The sequence below is a fragment of the Polypterus senegalus genome, chromosome 7, assembly GCF_016835505.1.
Source record: "Polypterus senegalus isolate Bchr_013 chromosome 7, ASM1683550v1, whole genome shotgun sequence".
NCBI classification, from domain to species: domain Eukaryota; kingdom Metazoa; phylum Chordata; class Cladistia; order Polypteriformes; family Polypteridae; genus Polypterus; species Polypterus senegalus.
The window spans coordinates 135,962,463-135,982,066 of record NC_053160.1 but is presented as its reverse complement, the minus strand read 5'-3'; the positions used below and the strand labels follow the sequence as shown (position 1 = coordinate 135,982,066).

At 34.2% G+C, this 19,604-nt stretch overlaps 1 protein-coding gene across 10 annotated transcripts in view; it reads left to right on the top strand.

Annotated features, from left to right (window-relative positions):
• Window positions 1-19,604, top strand: part of mef2cb (myocyte enhancer factor 2cb) — a 189,316-nt gene that overhangs the window by 93,193 nt on the left and 76,519 nt on the right. The window contains exon 1 of one of the 10 annotated variants that reach the window (XM_039759325.1): window positions 12,920-12,998. The exons of the other annotated variants lie outside the window; for them this stretch is intronic. The gene's annotated coding sequence lies outside the window, so the exon portion shown is untranslated. Of the gene's footprint in view, window positions 1-12,919; window positions 12,999-19,604 lie in introns of those variants that run through there. 10 annotated transcript variants of the gene reach the window in all.

Here is a 19,604-nt window from a genome sequence, read left to right as displayed (position 1 = left end):
AACAATTTGTAAAGCTATCCACGGGTCCTGTTTCAGTATTGAGACTTGATTCCCGCTACATTGAGTTTATCCATTGTTGCTGTATTTGTGTGAGTTTCTTCTGAGTTTCATCATACATTCCATAAATGTGTTATTAGATTGATTAACAATTACAGATTGCTTAACCTTGTATAAGAATGGTTCTCCAATGCAAGGCCCTTTACAAAATACACAATACTATTAAACAAAACAAGACAACTAAGGTAAATTTAAGAAAATAGAAATGCAGTATGTGATCATGTAAATATAGTGATAGGAAATTTTAAGGAACAGTTTGAATTGCAACGGACTGACGTACCATCTAAAACTAGTTCTTATCGTGCACCCATTGCAGATGGGAAAGGACTTGCAGCTTTACAAATTCCATCCATCTATCCATCTATTATCTGTCCCGCTATATCCTAACTACAGGGGGTCTGCTGGAGTCAATACCAGCCAACAGAGGGGGCAAGGCAGGAAACAAACCCTGTGCAGGGTGCCAGCCCACCGCAGGGCACACACACACACACCAATCACACACTAGCGACAATTTACAGTGCACCTAACCTGCATGTCTTTGGACTGTGGGAGGAAACCCACGCAGGCACGGGGAGAACATGCAAGCTCCACACAGGGAGGACCCGGGAAGCAAACCCGGGTCTCCTAACTGCAAGGCAGCAGTGCTACCACTGCACCACAGTGCCACCCCACTTTACAACAGGGAAAAGTCAAAATAGTTTTGTAAATTCTTTATGATGGTATTTATTATAAAAAAAACTTGAATATTGTTACAGGAATTTGAGAATCTTTAGTGTATTTCCTCAGTATATTTAGTCACCAGTTAACAAAAATAAATTTTGTAGGACATTTACACATATTGAATGGTGTGCTGTCATGGACTGTAGTTGGTTGGAAATTTAATTAATGAAGCCTTTAATTACAAAAGACAGGTAATAGCTTTTCCTCATGCAATTATTCATTCATGTCTTTGAATAAAATGTGTTTCTAAGATTCAGCTGTTTTCTTATGAACGCACACACACATACAATATGTTGCAAACAATATACCCATACCCTGCAATTCTGTGGGGAGATAAAATATGTCAGGACATCAATAAGTGCCAAACAGTAACCAACCCTGCGCAGAACAGTAGCCCATTGCAAGGCACATTCACATGCACATTTGTCCTTTGCAATGCACTTTTACTCTCAACCAACAATATGGCAGTGTATTTTTTAATGTGCAAACTGAAGTCCAGAACAAAACCAGAGTGAATAGTTGGAGAGTTTGCAAACAGTCAGCAGAATTCATCTCATTTAGAAAGTGGAACCAGGATCCAAAGTCAGTGAGGCTGTAGCACTTTTTGCTGTGCCACTATACCATCACTCATCACAACACATTTTCAGATGTTATTGATGATGTCTTAGATAAATATATTACACCTGTCGTTGTATACATGAGGTTGTTTTATTTAGAACAAGTTTTTGGGCTTTGAATTAATAGATAATTGAGCAAAATATTTTTTTCAACTCTAGAAGACAGATAGTCGGTATCTGTAGAGGTACATCAGCGCAGCAGGTATTGATTGGTCAATAAACGTAAATACATTTTTAAACTTGTCAAAGTAGTACAAATGCAGAACCAAGCAAAACAATTTTTAATAAAAGCTTATTCTCATATAAATTACACAAAATCTGCTTATTAATCTAAGGATTTCTAAGCAGAAAAAAATTTATCTTTTTGATGTTTGAGGCATTATATGCCCTAAATGGTAAATATGTAAAATATTTTTTTTTCTTTAAAAACATACTCACTCTTTAGTTCTTCCTATAAACTTCTTTAAAACAGAATCATGTAAAAAGAAGAACATTCGTTGAGGGAAACATCAATAAAGTTAAATTTAGGTCATGTTAGGTTTAACATAAAAAATGGTTTGAGAGTATCAAATAGTATTAATGTGTGAAAAGGGGAGAACTGCATTTTAATAAATGAAGACAGTAAATGGATTGCCATTGTATGCTTAGTGGATTTTAAAATTCCTACTTTTCAGATGTTTTTTCATAGAGCCTTAGAGTGTTTTAATGCAATCCTATCAAAAGTGAAGCATGTAGGTTCACGGTTTTTAAGTTTCATTAAGTGCATTTTAGTAATCTCAATATGGCATGGCTAAGTTATGTTCAGAGTATATATGAAGATTTAAGGAACCCTTGCCCTTCTGCACAACTGATTACTTAGGAGTGTTACAGCCACTTATATGCAACATTTATTTAGAACATCAACAATTACCACTGTATAAATAAAGAAAATAGCAAAGCATCTATATATTTTTTATACTGCCGTATGCATATCTATATGTACTAGACCTTGTTACAATGATGCTTTTGTGTATTTTCTGCCAGGTGAATTGGATCTTTATAGCTAATTCAGAAAGCTGTATAAAGGTCTCTTAAATAAATGTCAGGTATTCACCTACAAAATACCACAAAATTAATTAATGACACATAGTAATTTGATCATATTAATGTGGCTCCAAGGGAAAGACATCACGCCTTCCTAGTCTTGAACCAAGCAGATCCTTGATACTTCAGAGCTTATTGGATTATTACAGTATTCATTTTATAGGGTGAAATGAGGCAACTTAGTGATCCTGCTGTTACAGGACATAGCAAGTCTTCCTGAATGTTGTTTTGTTCCTGAAGTGATGTATAGCACTCAAAAGACATTCCAAATGATGTCATATGACAAAAAGTGTAGTGTGATTCTCAAACAGTTGCTCAAAAGTCAATGTGTTAATAACATAACATTAAGTAACATTCTCAAACCTGCTTAATCCAATACAGGATCATAGGGGCATTGTGCACTTATATGGTTATCCACACTGAGCTAAGTTAACCAAACCAGGGAGTCTTTGGGGATGTTTGATAAAACTGAAATACATGGAGGATAAACCATACAGTTATGGAGTAAACGTGCCAAAGCCACACAGACACTGACCAGACTCAGACTGAGAACACTGAATTCTTGAGGAAATAGTGTTAACCCACTGCACCATCCTACTATGTTAATATGTCAATTTGTAACTGCTATAGTTATGGATAGAAAACAAAAATGTATTTGCACTTCTTTTTCTTTTATTTTGCAATCTAAAGTTAAAATTAACATTGAAATTTGGCTGTTTTTAAACAGTGCATGAGTTTTGTGGTATGCATAATCCTAAATTGAAGCAAAATGTTACTGATCAAAAATGTATTCATTGTGTTGTACCTGTTCCATATTTTGTAAAACAAATATATGTTTAAGAAACAATCCTGTGCGGCAATATACTGGATACGATTCATGTTCATACTCAGTAGAAAAATAATACTGTTATCAGTGCTAAATCAGTAAAAGTGACTGGTGATTGAGCCAATATAAATTTAAAACACACAGAGTTGTTTTTCTATGAATGTTTAATTGTGTATTATAAAGAAACTTTAAATCATTTCTGTCTAAAAAGGCAATCATACTATAATAATAACTCACCCTGAATTAAATTAGTACGCTTGTAATATGAGACTGTCTTGGTGTGGAGCAATAAAGAGTGAAAATGTTGAGACAGTATTTTCTTACACAGTTTTAAACTTGAGATTGAATGGTCATATGTTATTAGTTCAGCATTGCCGAACCATAAACCTGTAATAGATACAGGACTACACAAAAAAAATGTCGCTCTTGATATTGTGCCAGCAAAGAGTAATGACAGAAGGTGGGTTATCTTCAGTGGTAAAAGAAAGATTCCATGATGAAATTGACTTATGTGGTTGTCCGGATGAAAAATGCTGTGATGCACTTACTATATTGTTCACATGTGAAGAAGCGGTCGAAAACACCCTGAAACATAAGAGTTGATGCTCTTTAGTTAGTCAGGTGCAGTACTTAACAAATCCAATCTTACTTAAATGCAAATTCACAATTTAGATATGATTGCTGTCATGGTAAACACTACATTAATATATAAAAAAAATCTGTTTTATAGACCTGCTGCATCTGAGTGTTGTGTTCCTCAAGGCAATGAAACATTAAAGCGGAAATTTCAAATGCAGTATATGATGTCGGTTTCACAGTATCATCTATAGTGCACTCGCAAGTAAGAAAAAAAAAACCAGCTATGATGCATTTACGCAGGAAGTTGCATTATTTGTAGTTTACACCGGAGTTCCTTGGGAGTTGTTATATGCAATCTTGTGTTAAGGAAGCTTTATAGGCAAAAGACTGAACTAATGAAAAAGCATAGATGTTAGTTTGAATGCTGTTTTTTTTTTTACTCATTTTTGAGCAAAGCATAGTGAAGCTGCAGACTTGTCTTATAAGAGAGAGAGTGTGTGTGTGTGTATATATATATACATTAAACCCACATGCTTAATATTGTATAGGTTCCCCTCGTGCTGCCAAAACAGCTCTGACCAGTCAAGACATGGACTCCACAAGAGCTCTAAAGTGTTCTGTGGTATCTGGCACCAAGACATTAGCAGCAGATCTTTTAAATCCTGTAAGCTGCAAGGTGGGGAATCCATAGATCAGACTCTTTTTCATGATCCTCAAACTATTCCTGAACATTTCTTTTCAGTATGGCAGGTTACATTATCCTGCTGAAAGAGACCACTTCCAACGGGGAATACTGTTTTCATGAAGAAGTGTGCATATGATCTGCAACAATCTTTAGGCATGTGCTACATGCCAAACTAACATCCATATGAATGCCAAGACCCAGGTTTTCCCAGCAGAGCATTGCCCAGAGCATCACACTGCCTCCCCTGCGTTTTCCAATAGTGCATCTTGCTGCAATCTGTTTCCTAGGTAAACAATGCACATAAATCAAGCCATCCACATGGTCTAAAAGAAAACATGATTTTAACAGATCAGGCCACCTTTTTAAATTGTTCAATGGTCCAGTTCTGACACTCATTATAGGTACTTTTAGCTGTGGACAGGGGTCAACATTGGCACTGTGACCAGTCTGGGTATAGGCAGTCACATACTCAGTAATCTATGATGCACTTTTTGTTCTGACACCATTCTCTCATGGCCAGCATCTAGTTTTTCAGCAATTTGTACAACAGTAGCTCTTCTATGGGATCTGACCAGATGGGTTAGCCTTTACTCCCAATGCTCATTAATTAGACTTGGCCACACATGACCACGCAAGTCATGTTTCTTGGAGCACTTTTGATAGGTGCTAACCATTGCATACTGGGAACACCTTGTGAGACCTGACATTTTTGAGATACTCTGACCCAGTCATCAAGCCATCACAATTTAGCCCATTTCAACATTGCTCAGATCCATATGCTTGCCTGTTTTTCCTGCTTCCTATCACATGACTTTCAAGAACGGACTGTTCACTTGCTGCCTAATATATCCAACATTTTGACAGGTTCCACTGTAATGAGATAATGTTGTTCATTCTCCTGTCAGCAGTGGTTTTAATGTTGTGATTGATTGGTGTATAGATAGATAGATAGATAGATAGATAGATAGTGCCTTGTTCAAATCCAAGTCCTGAACACTGTCAAATATGAAATGTAGGCACTGGGGAATTTTTATTTTTTATCTCTGTCTGCATGGGTTTTTCTCTGGATTTTCTGGTTTCCATCCCACATAACCAAAATGTTAATGGTACAATAATTTCCCTCTCTTAATTTTCCAAATGTGAGAGAGTGCAAATATTTGTTTTAACGTTACTCTGCAGTGGACGCACTCAATCCAAGACTGATTCCTGTCCTGTGCCCAATACTAGTAGAAGAGACTCAAGAGCTCTATAACCCAGTAATGGATAACATGCTAATATAAGGGTGTCACAGTGGTGCTGTGGTTAGCATTACTGCTTCATTGATTGGTTTGTGAGTATGCGTGTCCACCAATGGACTTTCATCTTGTCCTGGATTATTTCTGCCTTGTGCAATATGCCATCACCCTGCAAACCTAAATTGGATTAAGCCACTTTAAAATATATGTTTGTATGCTGTACAGTATTTGCCCTTATGTGCTCTGTATAGGTTATTATTTTCTTAGTTTTGTAATTTTTTTGGCTTAAATGAAAAAATATACCTAATGAATAAAAGATGCCTGTCTGTAGTTTTTTTTTTTATTCTAAACCACTGTTGTTAAATTCAATTAACTGTCATTGTAGAAGTTAATGACATTTACAGAATTATCATGGAATAGTTAATTTTTCTAATTCCAAATCCTAATATCAATTTACATCAGTGAAATCCATATCTTCACTCATTTACAGCACTAAAGCTGATCCCTGTTACTGTAACACTAGGATCACATTTGCATTGGTTTAAGGACAGTCTCCACAAACTGGAAAAATTCCTTGTAACTTTGTAACTAAGTAAGTCTGTAATAGAATATAAACGGGGAGTCAGGAAATGATGACTTAGTTTGACTTGTATTTCAGGCTGAATCATGAAATTAATTATTAATGCTAAGCTATGTGCACATCTAATCAGCACTGGCATCTAAGTGGATATTCAGCATGGATCTTGATGTGGGAAGTTCTGATTTACAATTCTGCTTGACTTTGATAAAATACCTTACAAGCATTTAATTTTTAATCTCTCAGCTACAGGTATTCACGGCACTATGTGCAGACTGGTGCAGCCAAACTGTTTTTCCCTCGGGTTTTAAAAAAATGTAGAAAGTGTAGGACCATTCAGTCAGGTTGTGGGTACTACTAAAAATGGGGCATATGAGTTACAGTACTACATGATAGATTTACCTATGACATTGTAATTGTGGGGACAGCAGATGATCTAAATCTTAAATTATTGTTGAATTGAATACAGATAAAATATAAATTGTTGGAAGGAAAAGTGCTCCATGCAAACAGTTCCTTTATTCACTTTCAGTTTATCTTAATGGTTCATCCATATTTTTCATCTTCTGATGCTAGAGTACTTTGCATTGCATTAATTACCTCTATGTTACCAGCAACTCCTCTACTTCTGAACTAATTACAATAATTGCTGCATATTATTGAACCAAGTTATAAATGCATGTCATGGATGTTCTCATAGTTAATGCTCACATACCATATAGATGCTTTACGTGTTTATATGCCTCTGGTAGAGATACCATAACAGTTTTACCGAACACTTACACTAAAATTCATTTTTCTACATGTTCTTTTAACTAAAATAACTTTAGTAATATAGCATTCTTTTACCATTTATTGAAAATGTGAAATTAATTTTCATCAGCATTCATGGTAACTTTTGTGCTTCTTCAGTTTTAATACTTTGGTGGCTTGTTTAATTTTAACATAATACCATGTATGTTAATATTTTATATTTTGCCCTTGAAAAAAACATTTATTTGTACCAATCAAATTGCATTAGCAGCAATCTGATATTAGATATGGAGATCAAAATTTTGTTGTTATCCTTTGTTTGGGATTTTGTTGCATTATTTAAATAATGCACTATATGACTACTGATAGACATAACTTAAAATAAGTACTAGAAAGTAGTGCGTCTGAAAATCTCAGTGCATGCAACCGTAATGTAGCTGACAAGGCATGTAATATTAAGTTATAAGTAAGTTATACTGGTAAGAATATTTATGAAATACCAAAAATGTGCTGGTTTTAGTCTATGTATTACAACAGGATGTCAACCACAAAGAATACTTAGTGCTTAAATCTGCTCACTGTATGTTTGAAGAAAGGCAGAAGGAATTGTTTATTGTAAGAAAACATATAAATATATATTTGAGTAATTTTTCTTTAAATATTTTATTATTACATTTTTACTAGTACATAGTAGCACTTTAAGAAATAGACAGCTTAAACAGCTGGTCATTTTTTATTTATAATACAGAACAAACTGAAAAAAATGTTTTTTGAGCGCTGGTCGTATTAAAGGTAACAAAGTGATGAGATAGTGTTAATAATCTATATATAATTGAGTGCTTCCTACTTGGCACCTCAGTCTCAAATTAAATTTCAGATAACATCGTCAATTCTAGCCAACGTTGCCCCCTTGTTGTTTTGAATATTGACTTTTTTAGTTTTGGCAGGGGCTAATCTTTTAAATTCCACCAGTGCCCACTTATATTCAGTATACTTATGGAGGTGACCTTCAATAAAACTATATGCTGATTTTAATTGAAAGGCTAGGAATTGTTAACCAATCCTAGACTTGAACTGTCTGCCATTATAGCAAATAGAGAATCTGTTTTTCTACTGAGACATGTAGTGACCTAGAGTAATTTAACTTTAAGTCCATTAGTCTCCCAAAACACCTCTTTCAATTTGGTGGACTTCCTGTTCTGGTGGCCTGTTAAATTACAGGATACCACTGTCTGTTTGCTCACTTTTAAAGATGCTCTTTAGTCAGTAGTATACACTCCTTTCTTTATATGGACTCTTACAGGCTCTTTCCCAACCCTATACCACTTTTGTACCCTTTCCTCTTCTTTTTGCCATCTGTGCAACCTGTTGCAAGACCAACATACAGCACACCTTTTAGACAAGATTGTAATAAAAAAAAAATTTTGAAAAGCATAAAATATCTAGTATAATCAGATTGCTGTGATACTTTGGCTATTCTATCCTTTACTATATATTGCATTTCTTCAGGAAACTGGAAATGAATGAATAAGGAACAAAGCATAAACTTTAAAGTGAAAAATTAAAACAATCATATTATAAATAATTTTCTGTGTAACTTAGTTGAAAGGTCAATTCATATGGCTTATGTCTATTGTTTTTAAAATCAGCAAAAATAGTTTTACTGTGAACATAATTTATTTGAAAAAAATGACAATAACAAAACTGTGCTAACATAAACCTCAAATCCTTGTAACAAACCAGTATGTCTTTATAAAATTATAACGAGTCAACTTGCTAAAAGCATTACTCAATGTGTTTATTTGTCAATTACATATTTATGATATTCCAGGTATCAGTCTCAGATGATCTCCATACACCAAGTAGCCCTTTGTAGTTTTTACCAACTTGGCCTTACCTATTTCATAGGTTTTTGTAAGAATTTTAAAACACATAACTAGGAAGTCAGAGTAAAGTGTCCAGGAAAAATACAAACTATATTAATTGTAAACAATAATTGAACAGGAAGTTGTCTCAGTCCTTATGATTTTAAAGTGATCAGTAAAATTCACTGAGGTTCATTTTTTCAATTAAACCTTGAAAAGGAAGGGCAATATAAAAAGGAGTTTTTATTTGTGAGACGGAGAGAAAAGAAAAAGGAGCTGAAAAGAGGGAAATAAGAGATCAAAATATACAAAGAAAGAACAGTTAAAAAGCTGTAAACTGCAAAACCAATGCTGTCAGGCTGCTATGCCATACTTTTAATGTAATTCAAGACCGTAAAAGATGCCTCACCACATGTTAACAGAGTTGTGTAGGGTGTTCATACGAGAAAACAATATCACACTTGGGTTGGTATTACTGTTAAAATGAGTTGCAGGAGAGACTTTTGATTGTATCTGTATGCCGTATGCAGGGCATGGAATACTTGGAGATTGCTTCATGGTTTCTAGACATTGACTACTAAAGGGAGGTCTAAGCAAAGAGACAAGCTGCTGTATGATGCTGTGTATTCTCTATAATCTTATTAACCTTTTTCCTGTTTTTAATAAGCCGCTGTTTTTCCATAAGTTTTGACACTTCTGCAAATTTTGATAGATAAACAGATACGGTAGATATACTTTACATGTATATTTTAGTGAATATATACAATGGAAAATGATTATGTTTTGCTGTTTTTGAGAAACTGAATTATATTACGAAATCATTTAATTTTTAAAAATGCCTAAGTCACACAAATATTAATGTATGCCTTCTTATTCCCCAAAGTCTCGTTTTCATAAATTCTGTTATTACTCTCAACAGTACTAATCCTCTCGATTCTCAAGACATTTTAATAATAATGTTGTGAAACTGACTCTGTTGTTTTCTTGACCACTTGTATTGAACTAAGGCATATGGACATTTTGAGTAGTTTAGGGTATATTTCATGTTGGTTTCTTTTACAATTTAAACAGGAAGTGCAGCACTTTAGTTGTACTAAACGTTGTTAGAAAAATATTTTACATCCTGCCAGCTGTTGGTGTTACTTTGAGATTCTTCGCTCAAGCCCTTTCTTCTTATTATTATTATTTCTGTAAATCACAAAGAGATTTGGTGCTTGGAGGTACCTTATTTTGTGTTGTGAGAGAAAGTGGGTTTTAATGACACCATGCAAATATAGTTCTATAGTTATATCCTAGGTTTAAAGTAGTAATGTAATGCCTACATTGAGTTTTTAAAGCGTTTTTAATTTGGTACATCTAGAGATTACTACTAAAAAGGTCCTTTTTATACTACTTTACTCATTCTAGTCTATTCAAAGTGATATACATCATCATGATTGTTGATTTTTCACAAGTATACACTTGTTTGTTGGACCTCTTTAATTTTATTATCCTAGGTGTGGTGCTTGTTGAATATCTGGTGAAACGAGTTTACCTTAATAAAAAAAAAAAAAATCAGTATCAGTCCTTCTGTCTCCTGTACTAAAAGGACTGCTGAATATACTGTACCTGAAAGTACAGTAATGAAAAACTTCTCTGATACTAAAATGTTTCTATTTTCTATGTACTAAAGTAATTTAAGGTACCTCTCTTATTATAAGGGCTTGGTTGTACTCAGTTTTCTATGCTACATTGTAATACATTAAATAAAGAAAAACAAAAAATATGACACTGTATTATAGATGTCATTGTTTGGAGTTTTGCTGAAACTGTGGTTTGTCCAATAAAGCTTATTCTTAGAGAAAGCTCATAGAAGAAGTCCAGTATTTTTTTTCTGTTCCTAATGATAATTGTCCATAAGGGAGGTGAAGAAACTAAAGTATTTTCCTTCTGAAAAATTAACCAATGATAGCTCATACATTAGGTAACTATTATTTTTTATTTATTTTATTTCAACTTTTCTAGTCCAAATTTATAATAAATAATTTCAATTTTTGTGTATACGTCGTATACTGGTAATTATTCTTTTCGTTTTAACTTTACCAGGGCTACATCCCATTTTGATTCTGTTTCATTACCACTAGGTGAATGTGAATAGGATCTCTCCCATTCAGTGTTTGCCTTTTGAGCCTTTTTATTCATCAATTTATCCATGATCTAAATTAATTAATTTGTCCTGACATAGTGTGATGGGAACATTAAGTCCAAGATACCAAAGCCAGCCTTGGATGGACCTTCACTCTATCTCTTTGCTGACTCGTACATACTGACAATCATTCATTGGAGATGTCAGAGACAAAACCTGCATAGACATTGGGAAGAACATGCACACAGTCAGTCCAGAATCAAACAAGAATCAAGGAAATTTACCTCCAACACCTCATTTGCAGGGTTGAACCAACGGTAAAACATCAAGCCACCACAAGTATCAGACAGGCAAGCAAGGCATACTAGAGGCTACATCATGCAATTGTGATTGCAGTGTTGAGGACACAGAGTTCACTTCTGACTTAATTTGTGACCTGGAATAGCTATCAACGGACCTGGCATAGCTATAGGTAAAACATTGTACAGATACACAGAATTGTCTGCTGTATTTTATATTTAAGAAGCTGTCTGTGCGCGCCAGTTTATTAAAATGGTTATTTATGATAATATACCATTTGTAACTTATGCAATTATATCCATTTTATTCTTCCATCCGACCTAATAAACATAGTCCCACATACTTCCAAGTTGTATTCCTGTTAGATATCCTCAACAAAGGAAGCTAAGAAATGTGATTAACAAATGAACAAGTAATATAAAAGACCAAAAAGCAGATTCTTATTTATATCACAATTTCATTGTACAACAAAATTGAGAGTGAGACAAAAGTCAAACTATTTCATGTTCATTTTCTGAGAATGATTTATTGCACTTATACACTGGAACAAGTGTTTGAATAAAAAAAATCTAATTGATCTTGAAAATAGTTAGAAAATTGAAATGAACAACATTTTTAATGTCTAGTATGACATTTCATTAATTTTTATATCCTATAGGTAAAATATATCACTTAACTGATACAGGTTAATTAACTTGATCTTATCAAGTCTATAAAAATGAAATGCTGGGGAGTAATTATAAACCACCAGGTCTAGAGCAGCATGGAAGTTCAACCACATACTTTGCATTCAACAGTTTCTAGAAGAAATGTTGGTATGTGAAATATTTTAGCCAGCTAACAGTTCTAATAATGTATCTGAATAATGCACATTGTCTTAAAGTTAATTTGATTGCATGTATTGTTATTTTTTGCATATTGTAGGGTATTCAATTGTAGTGGGTTTTCTAGTAAGTAATGTGTTTTCCATCACGTGGAGTTCTGAATAACACTAAGACCAAATTGTTGTGATGTGTTTGTATATTAGTGCTCATTGAGTAGTTATTTTTCAGTTTCTGTTTTTGGTTGATATTTTGCCTGTTTACATCTATGACTTGCTAGTTTAATGTTTTTTTCAGTGTATAAATTGACTTTCAGCTTGATGTCTTATATGCAAAGCTTAGAAATTAGCTGTTGAGGTATAGCTCCTTTCAGCTAAAAGTGGTTTGCATACTACCTGTGGTTATTATAGATTTTCTCCCTGCTTTTAAATTTGCTACATTCAGAAGGTTTGCTATTTTGATTACTGAAAACATGCAAATACCTTCACAAACCACAAAAAAAAGAATAAAAAAGCTTTTTCAGATTACTAGACCCCTTCTGTTCAAACAAAGCAACGCTGCATGGTTTTTTTTGTTTTTTTTTGTGAATAGATAGACCAGTTTCTCATGATGACTATAGGAATTGATGGTCATGATAAGCAAAGGAATGCTAAAGAGGAAGTACCACAAAGAGGAAGTAACTATGTGCAGGAAGGCCAACATGGAGTCTACCCACCCACAGTACCCCCTGCTGCTGGTTTCCCATACTAATTTTGGTCAGATTTACATCTATTTATATGAAAGTACAAACTGAAGTCCCAATGTGAAAATGTGTTTACCTCTTGCAGTGATATCAGATTTTTTCAGTACAGAAGCAAAGAAGCATAGAGATAAATTTAGCATAAGAAAAGTAATGAGGCACTTGGGTACTCATTTGTCTTACCTATTTACTATGCATTTTTATTATTTTGTTGTTAGCAATTAGTAGTTTAGAAATATTTTGCTATTGATTGATATGAATTAACACTGAGAAAAATTTTGTTAGTATTAGTTTTAGAACCTCAGAGTCACCACATTCTAGCATTTAAATGAGGTATTTCTGAAGCATGGTATTGCTACAGGGCATTTATTTTAATCAAACCGTGCTGTTTTCTTAAACTGCAAACATGAAGGATTAATCATAGTACTTGATAGTCAAATTTGTATAGGTTTTGAGAAACAAATAAAGGCACTCTGATTTTTAACATATATATGAAATATATTTATTTCTTTTCTGCTTAATTTCCTTTAAAGTGTTTGTGTTAGTAACTGCCACTTTTTTGTTTTTACTTTATTAAATTAAATAAAAATACATAAAGTGCAGTACTGAAATTGAAATAATTTATATGTGCAGTAGTTAGTTCTGTTGCACATCATTTATGTATCCATTTAAACTACGCAGTAAAAAAAATTTGTAATTCCAAATAAAGAGAACTTTGACGGTACTAGAATACTGTTAAGTAACCTGTTTGTTATACAGTATATTCCTTCAGCTATCAACATTAGCTAATGCATTAGGTTTAGAATAATCATGCAGTCTCCAATTTTGTTTTATTTTAAAGGATTTTAGTTGTTTTTTTAAATAGAATACTATAATTAAATGGGTAAAGGCCGACTGATAATGCATTTTTCTATGTATGTGAAAACAAAACAATCATTTTGATTATTTGGCTTACATATTTACATACTAACATTACATTACTTTGTCAATTATTTAATTTTTAATGGTGTGCTATCCTGTGAAACTTTATGATTATGTACTATCTTTTACACAAGCAAAATCTTTCTCTGTATGTTTATGTGACTGTACTCTTATTGAGTATTTATTAAGTCATTCACTGCCAACTACGTGTATAAGTGATTCAGTTGAACAAGACATTCGGCAGCTGTTCAGTTTTCTAATATTCACTGAGCATTGAAATGCCCACCCCAACAAATGCAGTGGAGGCTCTGATGGGAGTTCTTACAAGCTCAACTCCTGTAGCATTGATAAGAATTTTAAAAATAAAATGCTGTCTGTCAATCAAATGTCACTAAGTTCAAATCTTACATTTTCAAAAAAGGGCTTGTTAAGCAGTGTGGACCTACAGATACTAGTTGATTATTCGATGAAGTCGTTGTTCACTTTCAGAAGAAGTTGGTCAGAAATCCAACCATACTTTGTTACACCTCCTAATAATCTTTTAGTGTCAGTAAAAACATAGCTGGTTAATGAGCATTCAAAAGGTAATTTGAGTATTATTGTCAACTTGTAACATGAAGATATTAAAGTGAGAATATATATCTGTGTGTACCTTTGAATGTTAAGTAGTTAAAGGCCACTGGAGCAATTACAACTGACTATTGTTTATGTCAACTGATAAGTCATAGACTATTAATTCCTGTGGCTAATATTTTGTCCACAGTTTAATTTCTTAAAAAAGAAATAGAGAGAGAGAAAGAAAGAGAGAGTTATTGTACCTTTCAGCATAATAACAGGATAGATAAGGTGATACCAGAAAACACAACACTTAAAAAAACAGCAACAGCAAGACATCCAGACCATGACAGAAGCTGCTTCATTGAAACATCATCATATATTAAGTCCTGGCCATATGCTGTCAGATCTTTTCATTATTATTAATTGAAACATCAGTTAACATTTTCGTTAATAAGCTGTCTTGATGATACAAACTTGCTGTGCTACATAGTAGGTGACTGTTTTGAAACATATACAGTCAAGGAATGTAATTCACATTCATTAAAACCATTTTAGCTGCACTCATGCACTAACCAATGTTTCCAACCTTATATCTGCACCATTATTAGCATACACTGTAAAATTAATACATCTTACTAAGAGTCATAAAAAATGGGAAATCACCAAAATAAACCCTGCTGTTGATGGAAAATAGTGTTAATGGTTTGTATTTATTTATTACAGAAATTAGAAAGAAAGAAAAAGAGAGAGAAAGAAAGAAAAAGAAAACATTTAAAACAGTAAAAATACAAAGGGGTAATTGTTGACTATATTAATTAATAAAATATAGCTGGCATTCCTGTGAACCCCATTAACAATACAACTTATGTTTTGCCAAGTACCTTTTAGCTATAGAGTGGAGAATAAAGAGACACTGTTCCCAAAGGCAACATCATGAAGGGTGCTGGGACAAATAGCTGACATTCATCCTTGTTATGAAGTTTCTTTTGGGAGGCCCTGGGGGAGAGAAGGCTGGAGATAGGAAGTAGAACTGAAGCCATTGTTGAAGGGTAAGGAGTTGTACTCTTCCTGTTATGAGAGGAAATGCAGACAAATGTGCTTCCTGGCCTTCTGTGCAACAGAGAATTAAGTTATCATTGACCTTTCTCTTAAGTGCAAAGGGGCTTTCATTGCCTGGGTAAACATGTTTTCCCTTTGAAATGGTCACTGTGTATACCTGCATGTTCTTCTAAGAGTCACTAAAAAAGGCTTCATTTCAGAATAACTGAAAAACAAGAAGAGCTCAGATAACCATGGCTTGGTAGCCTATATTAAGCAGAGTTAAATACAGTATATATTTCACAAGGGCTAATGGGGAGCTTGTAATTGCTCACGGATTGTAAATAAGACTGATTTACTGCATTTTCATCTCTGAAAACCATTTATTCACATCTTGTAAAATGTTAATATTTTTGACACTTTTGAAAATAGGCACATTTATTTTCGTATTTACTTTTCTTCTGTGTTTCTAACTTGGATATACTGGATATTCAACTTATATATATATATATGTATATGTATATATATATGTATATGTAGGTGTGTGTGTGTGTACAGTATGTAAATTATTTTGAATTGTAATTCATCAATAAATGCACTAATCCAGCATTGATTCTAGAACCAAATATCTTAGTCAAGGGTGGTATCTTCTGTGCTCTTTGAGAGAAGCCCCAGGCAGGCATGGGAATACTTGTAAGTTTCTGGCTGAGTACCATAAAGTCGCCTCAAAGAAATTTTGAATTACAGGAAGGAAAACATTGACTCTTGGGTGCTTACTCAAAAATATTCAGAGATTTTTGTCTTTTTCCTGGTTTTGAATCTGCCTAGAGATTTTTTTAATTGGACTTCTGTGTAAGTTATGGATTGTCCATAATGATTACAGTTTTTGAACACAAAGATACAGGCCTCATCCACATGTATTTGGGTGAGTTTACGTGCTCCGTTTTAAAAAATATCCTGTCCACATGAAAACGTAAAAATCCACTGTCCGGAGCACAAAACAGGCAGATAACAAAAAGAATGTCTATCAGCCATTTTTTTTTCCAGATATGTGTAAAAAGTCCCGTTTAACAAGGTTAATGCCAGCACTACTTTAGCTACAACCACAATTGCACAGGATTGCCTCATGTAAACAAAACAGATAATGGTGCACATACTGATGTAATTCAAAGAAGATTCCGGCACACACACTGATGTTACAAGCCAAAAACTCAGTTTTCCCTATCTACATATAAACAGGGAAGATGGAGTTTTTAAACATCATCGCCCTGGAAGGAGTTTTTGAAAAGGTCAGGGACCTAAAACACAGTTTGCATGTGGATGAAAGGCCAAAATGCATACAAAAAGCTATGTTTCAAAAATTAACCAGGTACGTGTGGACAGGGTCCAAGACAGGTTTTTGTGGTTGTAGAATACCTTTAGGCAGAGGTCAGTTATTAACTTGTGGTTATGTCAGCTGACCTGTACTGAAGTAAAAAAGGTATAGAGTTTTCACTTTATTACCTTTTGGTGATGAGTTGGCTAAGACACATGGATCATCTGCTGGAAAGACCTGGAAGAAACAAACATGTAACAAACGTATACTGGCAAAGATGCTTCTGTTTGGTTAAAGTTAAATTCTGAACCCTGGACAATCTTCTGCATCTGAGAAGAATTCAGGGACTTCGAGTCTAAATGTACCATATTGAAGACCTCAGTGGGAGAACTGCAAGGAATAGTGACTAGACATTTTTCAGTGCCTGTCATGGCAGTGGCCCTTAGTGTGAAACTGTTTGATTAAATATATCATACAATGTTATCAAAAGGGCTTGAAGACTGAGGTGAAGCAGCTACAGTAAAGCCCATAGCCTGTATATAGATGGTGTTTGCTGAGGCCATGGAAATGACTTTTGTTCTTCCTGAAAGAGATTCTGGAAAACTCTTTGACAACTCTGGAAAATAGGTGGCCTATTACCCAGCAGTGCTCAGGATGAAAATGTTGGCCTCAGCTGGGCACATTGACGTAATACTTTAAAGAATTTGTGACGCCCATGAATATGTCCAAATAGCTTGGAGAATTGGTTGTTGGATCCCTCGTTATGATTAAGATAGCCACTCTACCTAAGGTGGAGTTTAGGCAAAGTAAAAGAATAACCAAGACAAAAAGAAAGTTAAAAAAAAAATAGCAAAGTTTGAGGCAAAGGTCAAAATGCTAAAGATAAACTAAACTCAATGTGCAAATTGGAGTTACACACAACTATTTTAAGACTTCAAATCAAAAAAGAGTCCCTTAACACCGCAAACGTTTTCTTTGTTTTATATACAGAGTCTTGGACAATCAGGAAGCGTCCTATAACGATGACATCATGCGTCATGACTTTGGTTGTCATGCAGTAGCAAAGAGGCTAGCAACAGTACACAAACAAAAATGATGGTACTCAGCCCACAAGAAAACAAAATGGTAACATACCAAGAAATTAAATATTTTTAAGATCATCAGAATGATCTTAAATCAATGAGATAATAAAATAAATTAATTCCTCATATTATAAACCCACTGATGGAAAGAAAACATGAAAAATAACACATGCAGCCAATCCAGAGGAAAATTACATATATTCCAAATTCATGACAATTGCAGTGATTAAAAGCTCCTTCATGGCAGAGTTGGAGGGGAGGGTGAGATACAATCAGAAACACTTTGTGGAGATTCTGTCTGATAGTTGAAGCTTAGATCAAGAATTCTATCTTGCTTGTTGAACAGTGGATGAACTCTTTGTCCTTGCTCATTTACTTGAAGGGCCATAGGAATTTCTGAGCCATGCGCATGTGTTTTGCAGACATGGAAAAAGCTCATGACTATACACTGCAGCCATTTATGGCAGATATTTTAAGAGTACTGGGTGTGTGCATTTGTGTAAAAAGAGCTGTGTTTGCATTCTTGACGTTAAACTGAGACACAGACATTGAATTATGCCTGGGAATGAGTCTTGTCTCCTCTACTATTCATGATTTTAATGTAGAGATATCATAGCACAGACAAGGCTCATCGAGTATATGGTTTATAAACTTAAAGGTTTCATCTGTGTTGTTTCAAGATAATTTTGTTCCCTTGACTTGACCAAACTATGCTATTTAGTGCATAATAGAATGGTTTACACTTTAGTGTGATGTGGCTGGGGCAAGAATTAGTTAACTTCAAATAAGGGTGAACAGCTGCACCAAGTGGAGGAGTCAAGTGTTTCCTATTCACAAATGAAGGTAGAGGTAGTTGTGAAATTGATGAATGAATGCTTCAGTGTTGGGAGTTTTGCCAACATTGTACTGGACTGTGAGTGTGAAGAAGTAGCAAAGTCCTCTGATAAAGTTTTCAATTTACCTGTTCAGGCCTCTGAAAAAGTATTTAATTAATCTGTTAGTGTCAATCCCCAAATTACAGTACAGTTTCTGTGTACTGAGCAAAAGAACATGATCAAAGGTACAAGTTGAAAAAATGATGTTTCTACACAAGGTTGCATGGCTCACTTTCTGCAATAGGGCAAGGAGCTTGTCCATACAGGAGGACCATAGAGTAGAACTGCTGCTTCTCTGGATGAAGAGGAACCAGTTGATTTAATTGGGGCATATATTGTATTTAGAATTTCCTCTGGACACCTCCCTGAGGAGGTGTACAAGACACATGAAGATGACCTAGGACAGACTCAGTGCATTTTAGAAATAATATTTTATCTTATCAACTGGCTTGGTATTGTCTCCTCTTTCTGCTCATGTCCATGTGCTCTTTTGGGTAGTTTCATTAGACTTGCACATTGCTGGATTGCTCTAAAATATAAAGAAATATTTCTAGAGGCGTGTCATTCTTTTGGAAATTACTATGGAATGCTTTACATATGCTGTATATATGTCTAAACTAAAATAGTCCGATTTTATATATAATGTTATTCTAACTAGTAAAAATCTACTATACTGTATGTAACCTACATATAAACAGTTTATTTTGAATCATTCTGTCAGAAAAGAAATAACTGGAATAATAGACTGCTCTGTTTGTAACAGTAGCCATTGCATTATCCAAAGTCTAAATGAATACACAGTGCTATATGAGATGCTAGCAGATTCTTACTGC